Source organism: Lissotriton helveticus, chromosome 3_1, assembly GCF_964261635.1.
Source record: "Lissotriton helveticus chromosome 3_1, aLisHel1.1, whole genome shotgun sequence".
Taxonomy (NCBI): Eukaryota; Metazoa; Chordata; class Amphibia; order Caudata; family Salamandridae; genus Lissotriton; species Lissotriton helveticus.
In genome coordinates, this window is record NC_136061.1 from 777,451,834 (window position 1) to 777,469,856 (window position 18,023).

An 18,023-nucleotide genomic window follows, 5' to 3' on the forward strand; every position below is an offset into this window, starting at 1 on the left:
AAGCAACATACAAGATATGGAGCAAAATGTAACACTCAAGATAATAAAATAAGGCACCAGTGCCCAGCAATGTTTCTGGATCAACACAGATCTTATGGCTGTAGGGGTTATTAGTTTTGATTAAAAGGTTTTATGAGGGGGAAAGAGAGAAGAAAGCAAAAGGGAATGTGTTCATGGTTATAGAGAAGAGACCTCTTAGCTTCTGTGCAAGAAAATGGATATATTTCATAAAAAACGCACGCACTATCTATCCCCTTATTTTAAACAGCCTTGTATATCTTCATAAATGATAAATAAACATATGTTTAAATTAAATGTAAGTTAGCAAGCCATGTTTTACTTCTTCTATAGATGTGAAATGAGAATGACCACAAAACTGGATTTCACATTTGAAACTATAGAAATCTCATTCTTTGTTTTTATCAAAACTACCTCTTTGCCTCATTTGGAAATAAAGCCGAATTCTTACTTAAAATTCATTTTAATTCTTTACTTTTACAATAATACATTTAATGTCTTCTCACACATAAGGTAACAAAGCATACTTTTATGACACATTTCGTCTTTGTTCTGCGATGCCTCACTAGTAACTGATATCCTATGTTCACTCAGTCACTCTTATCTCATCTTATCTGACCTACTCTCTCCTTTGCATTTTTTATATTAAGCATCAAGTTCCTCGAACGTTGTTGCCATGTGATGCTAAATGTTAGTGTTGGATGGTGTAACTGAAGTTGCCCCCTGGGCTTTTTTAAGTGGTAGGATTTGGTAATATTGGGCTTTGTTTTATACGCGTTGTCACAGTGGGTATTGTTTGTATCTCTACATCAATGGCATTGAGCTCTGTTGATGACCTTTGCTCCTAATTTGTTTCCTATTCGGTTATCTTAAACAAGCAAATAAAATGGTCTCCATTTCCAACGGGCTTTATTGGATAATATTGATATTCTAAAATCCTAGTGGGCTAGTGATTCCTCTAAATCGCTCACCCTGGAGTAGTGAGCTATAGAATGTCTTAATTAACAGAATCTAGGAAATTAAGGTGATCCTATTAAGTGTGGATATAATAGCTGCTGGTGACGTTTCTGTAAAGTTTTCAATTTTGTGAAAATTAAATTATTTCCCAATATCATTAGAACCAAAAGGCATCCAGGCAGTGGCATGGCCTTGAATTGACATTGATGGTTACCTTCTCTACCGGCAAGAGAGCACAATATATCCACATCAATCAGGCATGTCCACTGAAATTATGCTATTCTTTGGCGTGCTGTGTTTTCCACATAATTAAGGATTTACTGCATTTACCAAACAACTCATCTTCTGTACAATTTGCAGATTTTCACAAAAAAGGATTGTTTCTAGCTGAAGTGGATCAAACGTTACTGAAAACGCTACCACATGTGTTGCCAGGTAGTGGCACACCTTTTGTTACATAAAGGGAGGTTACCTTTCAGTTGGTGATCACTGTATTTAGGTAATGATGTGAAACCTTCCCCATAGAATGTTAACATGTGTAAAAAATGAGAAAGTAGTGACGTAATGCTGTTTCAAAATGTGCCGCATTCGAGTGCACAATTTACCTTATCAGGGTGCATAATTGGTCATTACTGGGTATCTTAAATTCCATACAGCTCATAATTCCGACACCCCCCCCCCCCCACACACACACATAAACTGAGGTTTATATACAGGTAACACTTATCAAGTCCAGCTGTAATTAAGGTCTTGAAGTTATTCTATTGAGATGGGAAAATAGATGTGGACTTCAACTCGAATATTGTGACCCATTTATATCTTAAAAGTTCCAAGAGAGAGGCCAATATTAAAACGTGGATACCCTGAAATCCTTGCTTTCATGGAAAGAACAAGCTTATGAAAGGCATGTCACATGATTTACCATATTCTATTCAATAGGTAAGTTAACTCCCTAAAGCTAGGGACACTGTAATTTTGTGGCAAGGAAGGAATAAATTATGTAGGAGAGTTTAATAAATTGTGCTAAATTCTGCAAAGATTAACCTGATGGTCAAAAAGGTCTGGCAAATACATGCAGTTATTTGGGTAGAAAACGCCAAACTGCAAGGGTTATTCTACATTTTAAAGGGGACAAATCATAATTGAGGGTATTTTTGGGTTACTTCAGGTGTGACGATTCTCGGAGATGTTTGAATCAAGGCCCAAATATTCCCATCAATTGCAATTCTTTTGGAATTCTTGAATGGTGATTTTTACCTTTGACGTTTTTTGAAGTAGTTTGCAAATGATAACTTCCGTTTATTTTTATGTCGATGGTTGCTTGTTGCAAGCAGTAGTTTTCAGTGTTTGTAATATATAGTACCTTTATGAATTGTACGGTCACATTTCTAGTTACTGATGTGTCATAACTGAGTGGACTTGACCTTCAGGCCTTGACCTTCTACTTTCATGAAGTTTAATCCGTAGTTCCTTTTAATGCCAGGAAAGTTCAGAAGAACTGTGTTTCTGTGTTTACTCATATTGGTGTAACCCTTCTATATATTTAGAGAAATGTATCAAATAACTAACAAGGGGTTTAAGCGTCACATTTCCCCAGGGGTTGTAAAAACAGGATCAACGAGTTAAAAAATAATCGCAATGTGTTTTATGAATTTTAACTAGTTGGATTTGTTATTTGTCACTTTTTCAAAATATTACTTTACATTTTTAAATGGAAAAGGCAAATCTTTTTACCACTCACCATTCGCATAGTCCACTACCTCTGTGAGTCGAAAGTTTAAAAGGAGCACTTTTCAGAATGTTCATTTGTACGACAAACCGAGAAACGGAGGGGCTTCAAAAGTGTTATGAAGCAGTAATGTGAGGCCCCTTAAAAACCCTGCAGTCATAGCAGTAGCAACATTAGTGTAAAAATGGATGACTGGAAACTGAAACTGAACATTCGCTCTCCAGACACCATTTCTTCGTGCAAATCGCGTATCAATCCATGTAGCAGAGACAGGCTGGCCAATGACTTTATGACACTGGAATATGTCAGAAATAAATGAGAATGAAAACATTTGCTAATAGAAACACTCGTTGAAAGTTTCCGTATTTATGGCATTCTGATCTCATTTCGAATTATGCACACAGATAATAATTTCAGTAAACATAGATAGATATTGGTGAAAAGAAATGTCAAAAATAATGGCCTAAGTATATTGTTCCTTTTTAGGGTTGAAGGTACCTGCATAAATTGCAACATGTGACCCAGATGCTTCAGTAAAAAAGGTCAGTTGCATTTTTTTTTTTAGAAAAGTACAACTTGTATTAGATTGTACCATGAGAGTATAATGAATTTATTAGGTGCAAACTAATGCGTTTTGTGTTTTCAAAAAGGTACAGTTCTGCTTAAGTTTCATCTAGTTCCACGGGACTACTTTTCTGGTCTAGTGCAGCATCAAATATTTGATAATAGATTGTTGTTTTTGTATTTCATCTAATTAATTACTTTTGCTTGTTGGCAACCATGACCAGCAGGAGATTTATATTATGGAGATTATACGCCTCATTTATAAACAGCAGTAGGTGATTCAATGCAGTTCTAGAGAACTGAAATGGATATGGCTTCCTCAAGTCAGTAGCCAAGCCTTCTTTAATGAAGTTGCACTTTAATTAAACATTATAGGCTTCTCAAACATCCATCAATTTTGCTGGAAATAAGTTTAGACCGAAATGCAGGTAGCAAAGTTTGGCATGTGAGTGTCAGTTTATGAAAATAAAGTTTACAAATGTATGGTTCTTATTTCTCGTTAATCTTACAGAAAGAATGTGACAGCGTCAACATGGTGATACTGAATAAAGACGCCCATCCCCTGAGATATATGATTGCAATTGAAAGTGGGGAGATGGATCTAGAGATCATCTGGCCAAAATCAATGCCAGTACCTCCTAAAGTTGGGCAGAATAGAGGTTTTCAAAATAAATCAAAATGTTACAGGCTTTTGAAGTAATTCGTGGTACACTACCAGACACCCTATTTACAGCAGTCTGTGCCAGTATGTGAGAGTGAATGTAGAAAAACTCGGGCATTTAAGAGTGTTTATTGATCTGAGAGAAGCTTATCCCAAAAAGTGGCATGTCGTAAGACATTTAAAAAAACTCACCTACACCTGCATGCTTCTGTAGAGTACTCATGTCTTTCTGTGAAAAATGCAAAACTCGCCAGCTTCAATACTGATCATGCATGATATACACTTTTGGTCCTTTTCCTCTCCTATTCAGATGAAGACTGCTAATTTTTCCAAACAATGGTAATTTGGATATAGAATGCATTGCCACCATTTCTATCTCTCCAAAATTGGCAGAACCTTAGTCAGAGGTCTTCTAAAGTATACGCAGTGCACAAGGGGATGTTTACTGAAAGCAGATTGGTATGATTGATGATTAATCTTGAAGACCAGCCTCTACTTAGCGTACATGACCTTGAACTGAATGGTTTATTAATAATCAGCAGTTTGGGTGATCAGTTGCATACTAGTAGTGCCTCTCCTGGTGGCTGCATTTGGAACCACTTGGGTAAAAGGAGCAACTAGCGTCGAAGCCCTAGCTTCAATCTTTAGAATAATCAATGCATGCAGTGACAAGGGCGGAGGGCAGTATGCACAGTTGCATGGAGGCACCCATAGTAGATAATCTACAACTGTCTTAAACAATGTAATTGGAATTCAACTTTTAAGAAGGTAGCAACCAAAGTGTTAGGTACACATATGTGCTAGAAAACAGTTCTTAATTTGTAAAAAAGATAAGTGTTGGTGCCCAAAGTTCTTTTCAGAAGATCATGGCCGGTGCTATGGAATGTCAGGGTTCCCAAAATCAATGCTGGATAGTCTTGATTCCACTTTAGGCCTCTTTAATCCTGCAGGTTTTTATCATCATTACTTTCTCCCTTTGTAACTGATACTTATGGGCTTATTTTGATGTTGGGCTGGAAACGGGACTGACCTACCTCCTAATCACGATGTGACCGCACATGGTGCGGTCGCATAATCTCATTCCTCTATGGGAGTCCGTATTACGGCTGTAAACGGCCATAACACAAGCCCCCATAGAGGAATGGGAGTCTGTGTTGATCCCTGCACCCCATGACAGGCACCTCAAGGTGCCTGCCACAAGGTGCAGGGATCAACAAGAGGAACCTTTGGCACCCCCTCAGCCCCCAACCGAGGCCAAAAACAGAAGGGGTCCCACCTAGGGGCCCCCAAACACAATTTCTGACAGGGTCGGAAAGGCCAGCATGGAATCCCTGCCGGAAACTGTGCATCGTAATACATAAGGCAGAAACTCCTTCCATTTGGATTACGGGCCGATCTCCAAATGGCAGACGGGCTCCTGGAGCCTGTCGGAAGCCAGCTGGAATGACCAGCCGGTTTCAATTCCGACTGGCTGTAACATAATCAGCCGGTCTGAATTGAAACTGAAGATGAATGTCAAAAAACAAGGTCAGAGGCTTTCCGACACTCATCGTAATCAGCCCCTAAGTCTTTCTCTTCCCCCTTCTTTTTCCTTTTTGTGAATTGTTTTTGTCTTGCTCTGCAGCAAAATCTTGTTGAGGAAAATTAAATGTTTGTCCCCAAAAATACGTGCCGGTGGGCCCTAGCTGCAACTACAAGCTCTAATTAAGCACTGGAAAACAACATTATACACATACATACAACTAGAAAGGAAGCTGGTTTTGCCAAAATGCTATCAGGATCGGTAACAATCTCTAATATTGATATCTTTAATATTAAATACATATTTAAAGTTTTAGGACCTCATTTATGAAGAAAGTGGCAAGCACACACCTGTGGATTTGCAGCTACATGTGGCTGCAGTTTCACAATCAGTCCGCGAAGTATGCCTGGAAAGGTGTGCCAGGTGCTGCTTAGGGACTATCTTGTAAATATTCGCAAGGATTCTTGTTCCCTCTGTACAGAGTTCTCCATAAAGGAGAATCCCACACAAGGGGAATAGGAGGCCTGTACACATTTTCTCTTATTTGTTTGCTTCTGGGGCAAGGCATCTTTCCCCACAGAGAAAGCTCTTCTCCTCACCTCTACTAAATGTGGAGGAGATCCATTCCCCTTTCCACCCTGCAAGGGTATTTACTCCTGTCCTTTGTTTTCCAGGGTGGAAAGGGGACACAGAGAAATTCAGGAATACCCACACATTTGGTTGTGGGCATTTCCAAATTTCCATGTCAAACCAGCCTTTGGAATGCCCACTCTCCTTCCACCCCCACCGCCTCCCCCCCCCCATTGAGTGGGCCTCACAAGTGGTGGTTTCTCCACACTCATGGCGGAGAGATGCACACTCATAACTCCTTGTAAGCCTTCCAGGAATTTCTCTTTGTGGATGCCTTGCAGATTTAGAAAAGGGATATTCTGTTGTAATGTACCTTTGTGAACTATCCCCATATTTTAAACAAAAAGAGAGCAAGTGGCATAGTATAGGCAACACTGTATGAAGACACACATATTTAACCAACAGCTGTGGCTTAAAGGTTTTACATTTAGAGTATCAAAGAGAACTATCAGGCACATGCATCAAAGGATTTTGCGATCGCAAACGGTGCGAATCGCAAAAATCGGTTGTTTGCGATCGCAAAATCTGCTTTTGGAATGCATGAAGGGTGAAGGCCCAGGCAATTTGAGAATTCGCAAATATTTGCGAATTCTCAAATTGCGATTACATTTAAGGAATCGCATTTTATGATTCCTTAAATGCAATGCATGAAACTTAAAAAAATTGTGATTTCGCAATTAGGGGGAGCAAATTACCATGAGGTTGAACCTCATGGTAATTTGCAAAAACTTTGAAAAATGCACTTTTGAGTTATTACCTTTAAAATTCAAAACTAGTTTTGTTTAGATAATACGGCCACCTCGACATGAAGTGATGAAAGTCATGCTTGCCATCATTGTGACAGCAGTATTAGCTGAACGTTTTAATGGTAATTTCTATTGTAGTGAACATCTAAAGAAATAAAGAGGAGGTTACCCTTAATTACTAAGGTACGTGTGAGAAACATGAGTCTTTTAGAAGCTGGGAAAGAGATAATGAAAATGTTTCTACTGATGTGTTGTGTGAGACAAATCAAGGACATTGACTTTTGTCTCCTTTCAAGCTTCAGATGAGACGAATAATAGTATTATGGACGGTATAGTGTAGGATAAGATTATAATGAATAAATAGATTTAGCTCACAAAGTAATCAGAACTCCATAAAAGTCAGTCTACGAGAGCTTGATTGGAAGCAACATGTATAAGAGGATATTGTACATTTTGAAAGCCTTTGGAGCACCTTATTAAATTGTCCCACAATGAATCACTAAAAAAAAGGTGCAAGATCGTTAGTCTTCTTTAAATGATCTTGCTCATCCACTGAGAATTTTGGGAAACAGTGTTATCAAAGATTTCTTTGCCTGTGCTATATGATGCTCTTGCAGGACATATTGTTGAAAGGCGAAACAATGCAAGTAAATTCTAAGTATTTTGCTAATCAACATGCCTTTTGCAGCTCTGTTTGTATGGGAAGGAGTAGGTCTTACTTCTCAGGTCCTTAGGACTGTTTGTATCAGTCCCCAGGATTAGCAATAATGTTCTTTTTTGCTACTATCTCCCACAAATTGCCATACATACATTGCCACACCAACAGTTGAATATGTTATTGGACACCATGATGAACCTAACATGTACATGCTAGACAACCTTTGTGAGAAATGTTGTGAATGAGTGAGTACATGAATAGCCGCAGCAAACCATTGAAGGTTTTTTCTACTAGTACGAGCTTTTCATCTCTGACAGTAACAGAGCTCTAAGAAAGACTTCATCTCTATGACGTGAAATTGCCAAATACAAGAAAGGATCTACCTTGAAATACTTCTTTCAAGCCCACGCCAGTAAAATGTGGAATTTCCTCCCAAAAACTGTACCCCTAACCACTTTGTAAAAGAGTTCACGAAAAGCCTAAGTAACTATTATTCAACAGCTATAGGATGGTTTGTGGCCTTATCCATGCACAGGTGAATTCTGAACAAATGTTACACTGACTTGTTTTACAGTGTAACAGCAAAATATCTGGCAATTACTTATATCAACTATGCTTTCTTGTACTATACTATCTTCAGTTGATGCTAAACCATGGGGGATAATTACAACGCAATATCGAAGCGAAGTGTTACGCCAAAATTGGTAACGCTGTTCTTCAACATTTTTTAAAAACAGGGATGTGCCATATTTACAAAAATACGGTGCACCCCTATGTTTTCCCTAGTGCTGGCACAAAAAAAATCTGTCTAGCGCCAGTGCAGGCACCCTTGCGCCATGTTGCAAGGTTGCCTGTGATGCAGGGGCGATTGGTTATGTGTATGAAGGAACATCTTCCTGCACATAAATAATCTTGAAAATCAATTTGCTCTTTCTATGTGTGCTGCAGAATGGACGTCATCCCCTGTGCTGGTACTCGCAAAATGCTGCCTTGTGAAATGTACAACCTAGTGCCATGGTTGAGTTGACTTGAATCATACTTTCCCAGCACAAATTATGTGTAGACAATCTCATAAAGGATCGTACACATTAGACGTGTGCTGTGTGTACACATTTGTCCATGACAATAGAATAAGCATAAACTCAAACAGCTATATGCACATATATTCGTAACAAACAGGTAAACACAACTTAACAAACATTTTTATGCACTAATGCATCTACAGCTGTATGTAGAAACATTAAGCACAAAAGAAATGAAAAGTTGAATTTGTGTAGAGTGCACCAGCTCTTGGATAAAAATATATAAGCATGCCTTAAATCTGAGCTGGGGAGGACGGTTGAAGAATTGGAATTGGCAGGTTGCAAATAGGTTACTCTCCAATAGAAAATCTATTGGGTTACTTGTTGTATGTATTCATATTTGTTCCCATATTGGGCCAGGTTATATGTAATGGATGTAGCAGCCCAGGCCAAGTGGGGAGATGTGGGCAACCCCTCATCTTCAGTGATGAGTGTGCAGTGCACTGCAGCAAACATGAAATGCATCTTTTCACGTGAAAGGAACATATCCCCTTGTTTGCACCTACTTCAAGAAGGTTACAATAGTATTTTGATGCAAGCCCAATCTGGTTATCTTAGTAAATCTTGCCTGGCATCAAAACCTATGCGTGATCCACCTCAATAGCACAAAGTTGGGCAAATCTGTTTTTGCACTGAGACAAGAGCAAAACAACCTTTGTGTCAAATAGTACATAGCGGGCACCGTTTTGTGCTAGTAAAGTAAATCTGGGACACGGACTTATGAGCAGCTATGAAAGGTCCCTGGCATCCTCTGCTAGAACTACAGCTCCCTTACTGCTCCTCCTATTCATTTTCGACTTCTTGATGTGCCCTAAACAAAATCATTGTCAAGGTATGTTATATTCAGGCAAGAAGTGAGAACTTCACTGACATCTCAAGTCATCTTGTACAAAATACGCAGAATTGAAGCCTTCCATTGACTTCTGCATTATAATGTATCGTTGTTCCATTGTTCTAGTATGTTTTATGGACAATTGTACTAATACACTTTTGTTTAACCTAAGCCTACATCGTAAGACCGAATTGTGAAAGTAAATACTCTTATAGCATACTGGTTATTTTCCTCTAGATCTGAGGGAAACAAAATACATTTGCCAGCCTCCAAAGGTATGGCAACCTATAATGCAAACCTAGATAAAAAGCAAAGTTCTGTACTTGAGGAGGGGTTTGCAGTGCTGAAATAACCTGAGAGGAACTGGCAATAGGGATATGCTTCACAGGCAATGTTTTACATTCGAAAGAGGAAAGATGCTAAGTGAGGCTTACAAAGAGCTGGAAGTGGGTACTCTTCAAGGGTGATAAGGCAAGTGGTTGCTTATCCCTTGACGCCACGCTCATGGGCTATACTTTTCCCTCAGTAACAAAAAAAAACGATGCCTTTTATGAGAAATTAGAATAAAGCCTGGCCAAGAGACTCTGCATCCCAATTTGAATTCTTCTCTCTTAGCCCACACACCACCCCACCCTTGTATTTGGGTCTTGCGTTTCTTTACATTGCCTGGCCCAGTTTGTGATCACCCGATTTCAGGGCACAATAAGTGGATTTTTTAATGCTTCATAAAACTCAGGCTGGCAGCAGGATGTGACTTGCCTCTAAAGGCATAGGATTCCTCATAGAGCACCTCACTTGGATTTAGATTTGACTTTCAAATGGCCTTGCTAATGATAAATCATGAAAGACAATTATGATGCCTAAAATAAGCGGTGATGCATAATTCTGTTTGCTTGATGTGTCAAAGGAGTGAAATAGATAGTGAAAACCGTCAGGTACTAAGTCTGTGTCACCCTTTCGCCCATTGATTTCAGGCTTTTGAATATGTATTGAGTTGCCTGAAAACTGTCAGAAGTATTCCTTTAATATAGTAGCATTCCATCACTGAGGTGCCCGTCAGTTTTGGTATTCATGAGTTAGAAATCGCGGGGACTGAACAATCAATTCCCTGCATAAATTGTTTCATTGTCTTGTGCTTTCAAACTGATGGCGGGCTCATAATTTATTGATTTTGGTGGAGTTTCTGCTTAAATTCATGATGCTTCTGCAATGCTCCCTGGCTTAGAATGAACCCTCGTGCTGCTAGATCTAGCAAATTGCTGTTTCGCGTGAATAATGGACCAGCAAGATTTCTTCTTTTCCCTGAAGGACGGTGATGCACTACTCATCGCGCCCTGTTTCCATAGCTGTTTAAGACGCAAATTTCGGGCAACTCTGAAGAAAATGAGGGAAAGAAGTGCCTTTATCCTTATAGCTGCAGGACAGAGTTATGGGAATTAATGTGGTGGTTACTGCCTGTTTACAAGGTGGACATTCTGCATGAAAAATTACCTCAGGACGCCAAAACAGCAAGGACAAAATCAGGAAAGGGGAATCATAGTTTTCATAATATTGGCAAAATGCAGGTAAATAGATAATTATAAATAAAAATGGTTAAATAGGCACTAAGACATGTGGTGGTGGTGCAAAATAAGAAATGAAAAAGCCTCGGTGGCAGCAGGTCTATTAATCCCCATATTGAATCTGTCAACTGATATACATAGACCATCAGTGTATGCATGTGCAGACTAGTCTACACACTGCATGTGCACAGAGGTAACACCATGCTGTTCGGTGTGCCTAAATCCCACCTTATCCCTTTCCAGAGCATTGGCCACACTGTAGCTTGCCTGATTAAATTTGACACAATCGCATCCACGCTCAAAGAACTCCACAGGCTCCTCCTGCCTGCCCGCATCGCATTGCGCCTCACAAATCAGGCGCAGCATCCCGGTGCGGAATGGATGACTTTCCACCCGACTCCAAAACAAAAAAGCTGAAACCTCTCTTTTTCAGATAATGTCTGATTGGTCCTTGCCTGCGCTGCGTCTGCTTGGCTGCTCCAGTTTGACCCGTCTCTGTCTGCTGTTGCCATCGCACTTCTCTCCTTGAGTACAGCGCTCCATTACCTTCTAACTAGGTCTGCACTGTGTTAACCCTTTCATACATACATACACACATACAACCTTACTAAACTGTGATATCATCTTCCACCCCGTTAAGCATCCCCCATGTTCCTTACTTGTTTGATATCTGAACTCAGCACGTGCTCTGTAAAGTCACTGTCTCTGTTCCTTTGTGCCATGCGAAGAGCTAATCTCCACCTCAGGAATGGATCAAGTCCAAGTTATGCAACAACCCTAAAAACATACGTTTAAAACAAGCATTTGCAATGCAATAGGTCTCGCATTTGGGAGAGTTTAAGCTATTGGCATTGTAAATGACTATGCCTTTTATTTATATTTTAAAAACCAACACATAAATAAAAGGCACTGTTATTTACAATGCCAATAGTTCAAACTGCGTAAATGTGAGACCTTTCATTGCAAATGCGTGTTAGTAATTAGGATGAGTCATACAAATACGCAGTCATAGTCTAACAAGGGTATCACGGAGGAACTGCATGATGAACAAAAATAAGTTCCAAGCTGCACGCCGTAAGAAATGAAGTTGTGCCGCGAACCACAAATTCGAAAAAATAAGAGAGGGTGGTGGACGCCACACTAATAATGAGCTCAATATCACCAGGCATTTTTGAGCAAAAATAATCATTAAAGCTAATAAAAAATACCTTATATGTCTACACAAATCTTCCACGTCTGTATATAGTTTAACCATGTTCTGGCCAGTGCCCCGGGGAGGCTCGCGGATGCTTGCTCATCCTCCTCCCCCCTTGTACCTAACCGGGCTGAATCCTGAAAGTGGCTAAGATGGGTCTTGGGCCGCTGCAGGAGCATGGATTGCAACTTGAGGAGAAGTAGCGCAGTGTGTGCGGATCAGGGGGACAGTTTAACAAAGGTTGCCCCGATATAAAAAAGGGCAGACACTATGGAGCGGACACTGCGTTTGGTAAAAAAAAAATCAATCAAGATACTTGAAGTGCATGGATGGGGGCGGGAACAATGCATCATGGAGGAAGCCTCCACGGAGTCTTTAGTGAGCAGCGCCCGCGTCCCAAACCGTGAAGCGCAGGTCTGTGCAGTGGGGTGAGGGTGCAAGGAATGGAACATATTTAAAATAGGCGCTTTGCTGAGTTACTAAAAAACAGTTTTGGCAAGCTGCGCATACCCACGCAGCTACCATTGTTACTGCTCAAAAAGAAAGAAACAAATTGAAGAAAAAAACAAAGTCATGCTTCGAGCACAAATAAGTAAAAAAAAAAACAATGGAGGAAGCGTCCACAGATTTCTCAAATTAACACAGCGCCCGCTTGTGCAGCGTCCGTACAGGGGGAGCTGGGGTGGGGGGGCGTATTTAAAACTCACAGGCGACGCCCATTAAACACAAGGTACACAAAGCCTATAACATACATCATACTGCACCTGGGACACTGTGGAAGGCACATCACTACCCAAAACCTGTAACAACATACTGCACCTGGGACACTTGTGCTAGGCACATCACTACACAAAGTCTGTAACATCATACTGCACCAGGGACACTTGTGCAAGGCACATCACTACACAAAGCCTGTAACATCATACTGCACCAGGGACACTTGTGCAAGGCACATCACTACACAAAGCCTGTAACATCATACTGCACAGTACCCAGACAGTTTCCTGCACTAACCGCCCCCTCACAAAACGTGCTGATCACACACATCCACCATACAACCAAAGGCAAACCTGGATATTAATATGCCAACATTAATGTGACGTCAAACTAACAAATACACAATAATTTGTGATGTCACTGTCTAACATTGTGCCTCGAACTCCACAGTGCACAGAGCATTGCCGGGGACCTCACAGAGCAGTTACTTAGAAAACGACCTTACCCCACTCCGCTGTGACCTTAAAGTACATCTTCTATATGACGAACAGAATAAGTTAAAAAAAATATTTCTCAACTACAGTTAAACAAGTTCCCGCTTCCCGCCGGGCCGCCGCGCTGCCTGCGACGACCCGGAAGCGGTTGGGCAGCCGGCCAATCGCAGCGCGGCCCCAACCGGAAGTCCCGCCCCCATCGCGGCGCGAGAGAGAAGCCACTGTCCGAGGAGCCCCGAGGGCTCCTGATCGAGTCCCGGTCCCGAGATGGGGGACCGGGTGAAGAGCGGCCGGGCGCATGAAGAAGGCGGGGCTCTCATGTGGTGAGAGTGCCCCGCAAAGCGCAACCGCCGCCCGAGAGGCACGCCGAGCACCGCCAGAACAGGTGAGTGTGTTACGGAGGAGGAGGGGTGAGTGGGGGTGGGGTGTGCTCGTGTGTCTGTTGTAGTGTGTCTGTGCGTGCGTGTGTCTGTCTGGGCGTGTGTCTGTTAAAGGGGGTTGAGTGTGTGTGTGTGTGTATGCATGCAGTGTGTGTATGTGCGCATGCGTGCGGGAGCCTTTCTGTGCATGGGAATAGCAGGGACGGCGACGCGACGTGCGCGCTCACGAGCTACAATCTCCAGGAGGACAAGCTCGTCACAGTCTGCTGTCTACATTCCCCGGAAAGCCCGGAAAGTGGCGACATAAGTTGTCTCCCTAGACAGCAAAAGCTTTGCTTTTGCTTTCGTCTAGGCGAGACCTAAAAATGATACAGACGTATAACTAATAAGTACTAATATTTTGTAGTCATAGTTAAGACTGTTGCAAAATAAAGGTGACAACCTATGGGCCTGGGCTATCCTCATAAGCGAGCCATATGTCCTCTGTTTTCCATTTTGCAGCATGTTTTATTTCCAACACAGGCGGTCATTTCTTTTTTAAAGTTAGCTTTCTGCACTAGCAGTGTTTGGCAGCAAAATGCACTAAATCTATCTCTGTGTGTCACAATTTCGCTCCTTCCTGATGTCTCAACCTGCCACTTACGCCCAGTTTCTACCAGGCCAGCTTCTGTTCTGCAGCTACAGGATAAATACTCTTTCAAAGGCAAGCTTAGCCTGCGCGAGGGAGGCCCGTCCAAAGACCTAAGCGGGGATGCTTTTGCAAAGCTCAGAAAGCTTTCAACTGGGAAACACAAATGGCGCAAACCCAGAGCGGGTGATTATATGTTGGAAGAGTTGCGGGCCCACACAAAACATCAAATGGAGAACGTGAAAAATAAGTTGGACGAAACTATCAAAAGTTCCCTGTAAATCAGCCACTGGAAAATTGAACTCCGAGAAAACCGGTTATTACGTCGTGGCCGATAATCAGGGTGAGGCGTGTGTAGCTATTTTGTGCCACGCATTGGATGCGCCCTGTGGTAAGGAATGCATGTTGATTTATTGTCAACTGAACTGTACAGGGGCGGGCCCGGATTTAAAGCAAAGAGGCCTGCATTCTGTGGGGACACGTGGGACTCTTTTTTCATGATTTCTAATGTACCCTTGGTGTTCCATTGGCGCTGGGCATCTTTGTTGCTCAGGGTTATTTCCCCCCCACGTTTAAGTGGGCTGCTGTCTTGCCTGGCTTAAGCCAGCACGCACTGATTATACATCACGAGAGATCACGTACTGTTTTCATGGACGAATAGTAATTACCGGGTAATGGTTTAAAACATTTCCTGAAGGAACATAAAGCTGTTTTCTAAAAGTCAAGAGCACATTAAAAGGATTACCACGTAGATATGATTTTTAGATAACGCTAAAAGGGGTCCCAAATGGGCTTATGAAAAGGGATGCTATCTCTTTGATGGAAAGTGCACGGTCTGACAGCTTAGCATGCAAATAGGCCGCGCATATTGTCGTGATGAATGTGCATTTTCCTCCACAAAGGAGGCTAGAAATCAAATGTTTTCGTGCTGTCTTAATGGCACCAGTTCTGTGAGTGTGCAGGCTTCTTGTAAATGCGAAGGGCCTTTAAGTCGATGGGGAAATAAACCTCTAAAACATTTCTGAGTGACAAACAAAGTCCAGGGCCAGTTGTATCTGTATCTATTCCACAATAGCACGTTTTTTAAGGTGCTATATTTATTATTAGGCCCCAAACATCAGGAAAACTATTACATTAAACAAGGTCATGCTAATGCAGTGACATTGAGGTGCACCCAAGACGTCCATAAACTCCACATTTCCTTCAGGATGTAGCTTAATGTTTAATTTCCGGAAAGTTCCCAGGATCGCAGCTACCTTCAGTGCAGTCGGTGCAGTGGTACCGGGGCTGGGGCCAGGACATATGAGTGGCCCGCCCCAGGACAAAAAGTAAAGCTAACTTTAGATATCCAACCAGAGCATGTAGGGGCTCATCTTCCTTGCTAACCTTCCTTTCCACACCACTGAAAGTTCAGCGACTGGTCTTGGGTACAGCACACAATACATCTTTTTTTGGCACCAGATATTTGAACAGCACCTTGAACTGGTGTTCTGCAGCTGACACTAATAACCCTAAATGCTAAATGCGATGCTGTGCGTGCTACGAATTTCGTTGTATTAATTAAATTGTGTACTTACCTGCAATTATCCATCTGCCGTTTTTTAGCACCCTCCACCCTGCCCCTCCCCCTCCCCGCCTCACCGTAACTCCCTCCACGGGCCACGGCTGATGAAATATCATTGTCTACTAATACTAAAAGTGGAAGTTATCTGGGGGGATATTCTACAAGGGCAGGAGGATGCCTCTTCCTATAAACTGAGGAAGAGTCTCTCATATTTAAGAAAAGGTATTGGCCTGAAGTGGGAGTTGAGGACAGAGAGGTGATATCAGGCGAGTCGATTCATTTTTGTGCTATAAGGTCAGCAACCTATCAAGTGCTTTGTCTCTCACCTTCACATTACAGGGTGCCAGTCTGGCTTGGATCCGAACCAAGGTCCCAAATAGGGCTCGTCCACCTTTGGAAGCCTTTAGGAGCATGAAACAGGCTTAGGGTTTGAACTCCTGCCAAAAAAGTTGGTATCTTTCGGCCTAGCAGGGGGAGATAGAATCCGGGGTTTTTAATTATCATAGAGTTCCTATTCAGGTTTCCAGCCATGATTGCTCTTCCGCTTCTTTCCTCACTCATGAGGTGTATTTATACACAGTAGGCAATATACATGCCTTTAAAAAAAGGTACCTAGCTTCTGCTTATGTCACCAAATTCCACTCGTGGCCATTTGGCATTGTTTGTTACCCAAATCAGAACATCTCTGCCTTGCATTTGTTTCCATATGGATTACTAGGCCTTCACAAATAACCCCTGTTATGGTGTACACACAAACAGCACCCTCTGGTTGGGTTTGGTGCTAGGTGTTGTGTATATGCCAACCGGACCACCTATAACACATACCATTTAGGTAGATCTATAACTATTTCCCCTCTTACTAGCATAACAGAAATCATGAAACATAGCAAGGAACCTGCTGGTAAATTAGAAACTCCAGCTAAGTAGAATTACAATAGGCACACCAATTGCTTACACCAGTGGTTCCCAAACTTTTGACTTCCGGGGACCCCCATTAAGTCACCACTGGAAGCCGGGGACCCCAAGCAATTTGTAGGATTTAAATTTCAAACATTAATTCGAACAGAACACATACATGTGCACACATTTACAAGCCCCTATCCCCACGGGAATGTCACTTTTTGTGATGTTCCCATGGCGATAGGGGCTTCGCCTTATTTACAAGGCAGTGTCGAGGCACTTACCATGGCTTAACACTGCCTTGCAAATAACGCCCCCTTTCATGCAATAGTTAGCGTGAAAGAGGTGGGCAGTGGGCGTTGCGGTGGGTGTTCCACTGCAACACCCATTGATTTTTACACTGCCTCCCATTTACAAGGGCAGCGTAAATAGGAGACTGCGCCAAAATTAAAACCAGGAAACACCTGGTCTTAACTTGGCAAAACGAGGAAAAATTCTTTATTTCTCCTCGATTTTGCTTTTTCCATGTGTGCTACCTTATGCACTACACATGGAAAAAGCAAAACGCCTTGGATTGTTTATGTTCAGGAAGGTGACCCTTCCTGCACAAACAAGCTTTAAAAAAATTACATTGTGTAACTTCCATGCGTGCTGCATTAAGCAAATCACATAGAAGTGACAAAACAGCATTTCAAGATTGTATGTGCAGCAAGGAGGACCTTCCTGTACATAAACTATCTTCTCCTGCACACAGATGCCCTTGCACTATGGTGCAAGGGTGCCTGCATTGGCACTACCCGGCTAAATGTAGCACCAGCGTAGGGGGAAATGCAGGGCTGCACCATATTCTTGTAAATATGGTGCAGCCCTGCATTTCAGAAGTGGCAGAGCGTGTCGTTAAGCCAAGGATGCTAACGACACGCTCCTACACTTCTGTTGTAAATATCCCTCTTAATTTATATTGAAAGAATTGGCAAAAAACTAAATAATTTAATCTGGAGATTGGTGCTGGATCCCAGTGACTAACTTAAATGGCTGGTTTTATTTTGCAGTATGAGGCTCCTGCTCCTGCTAGGGCCAGACTGGAAACCAAAATCAGCCCTAGAAAATGTTTTCAGATCAGTCCCATACGGTGCATACCAAGTGCAGTGAGTGAGCCTGGCCACTACAGAGGGGGCTTTGTA

The 18,023-nt window shown here is 41.9% G+C and overlaps 1 protein-coding gene across 8 annotated transcripts in view; it reads left to right on the plus strand.

The window, feature by feature from the left end:
- LMO1 (LIM domain only 1) overlaps positions 1–18,023 on the plus strand; it is a 515,472-nt gene that overhangs the window by 202,902 nt on the left and 294,547 nt on the right. For 2 of the 8 annotated variants that reach the window (XM_078681003.1, XM_078681002.1), the window contains exon 2: positions 3,191–3,246. The exons of the other annotated variants lie outside the window; for them this stretch is intronic. The gene's annotated coding sequence lies outside the window, so the exon portion shown is untranslated. The remainder of the gene's footprint in view (positions 1–3,190; positions 3,247–18,023) is intronic. 8 annotated transcript variants of the gene reach the window in all.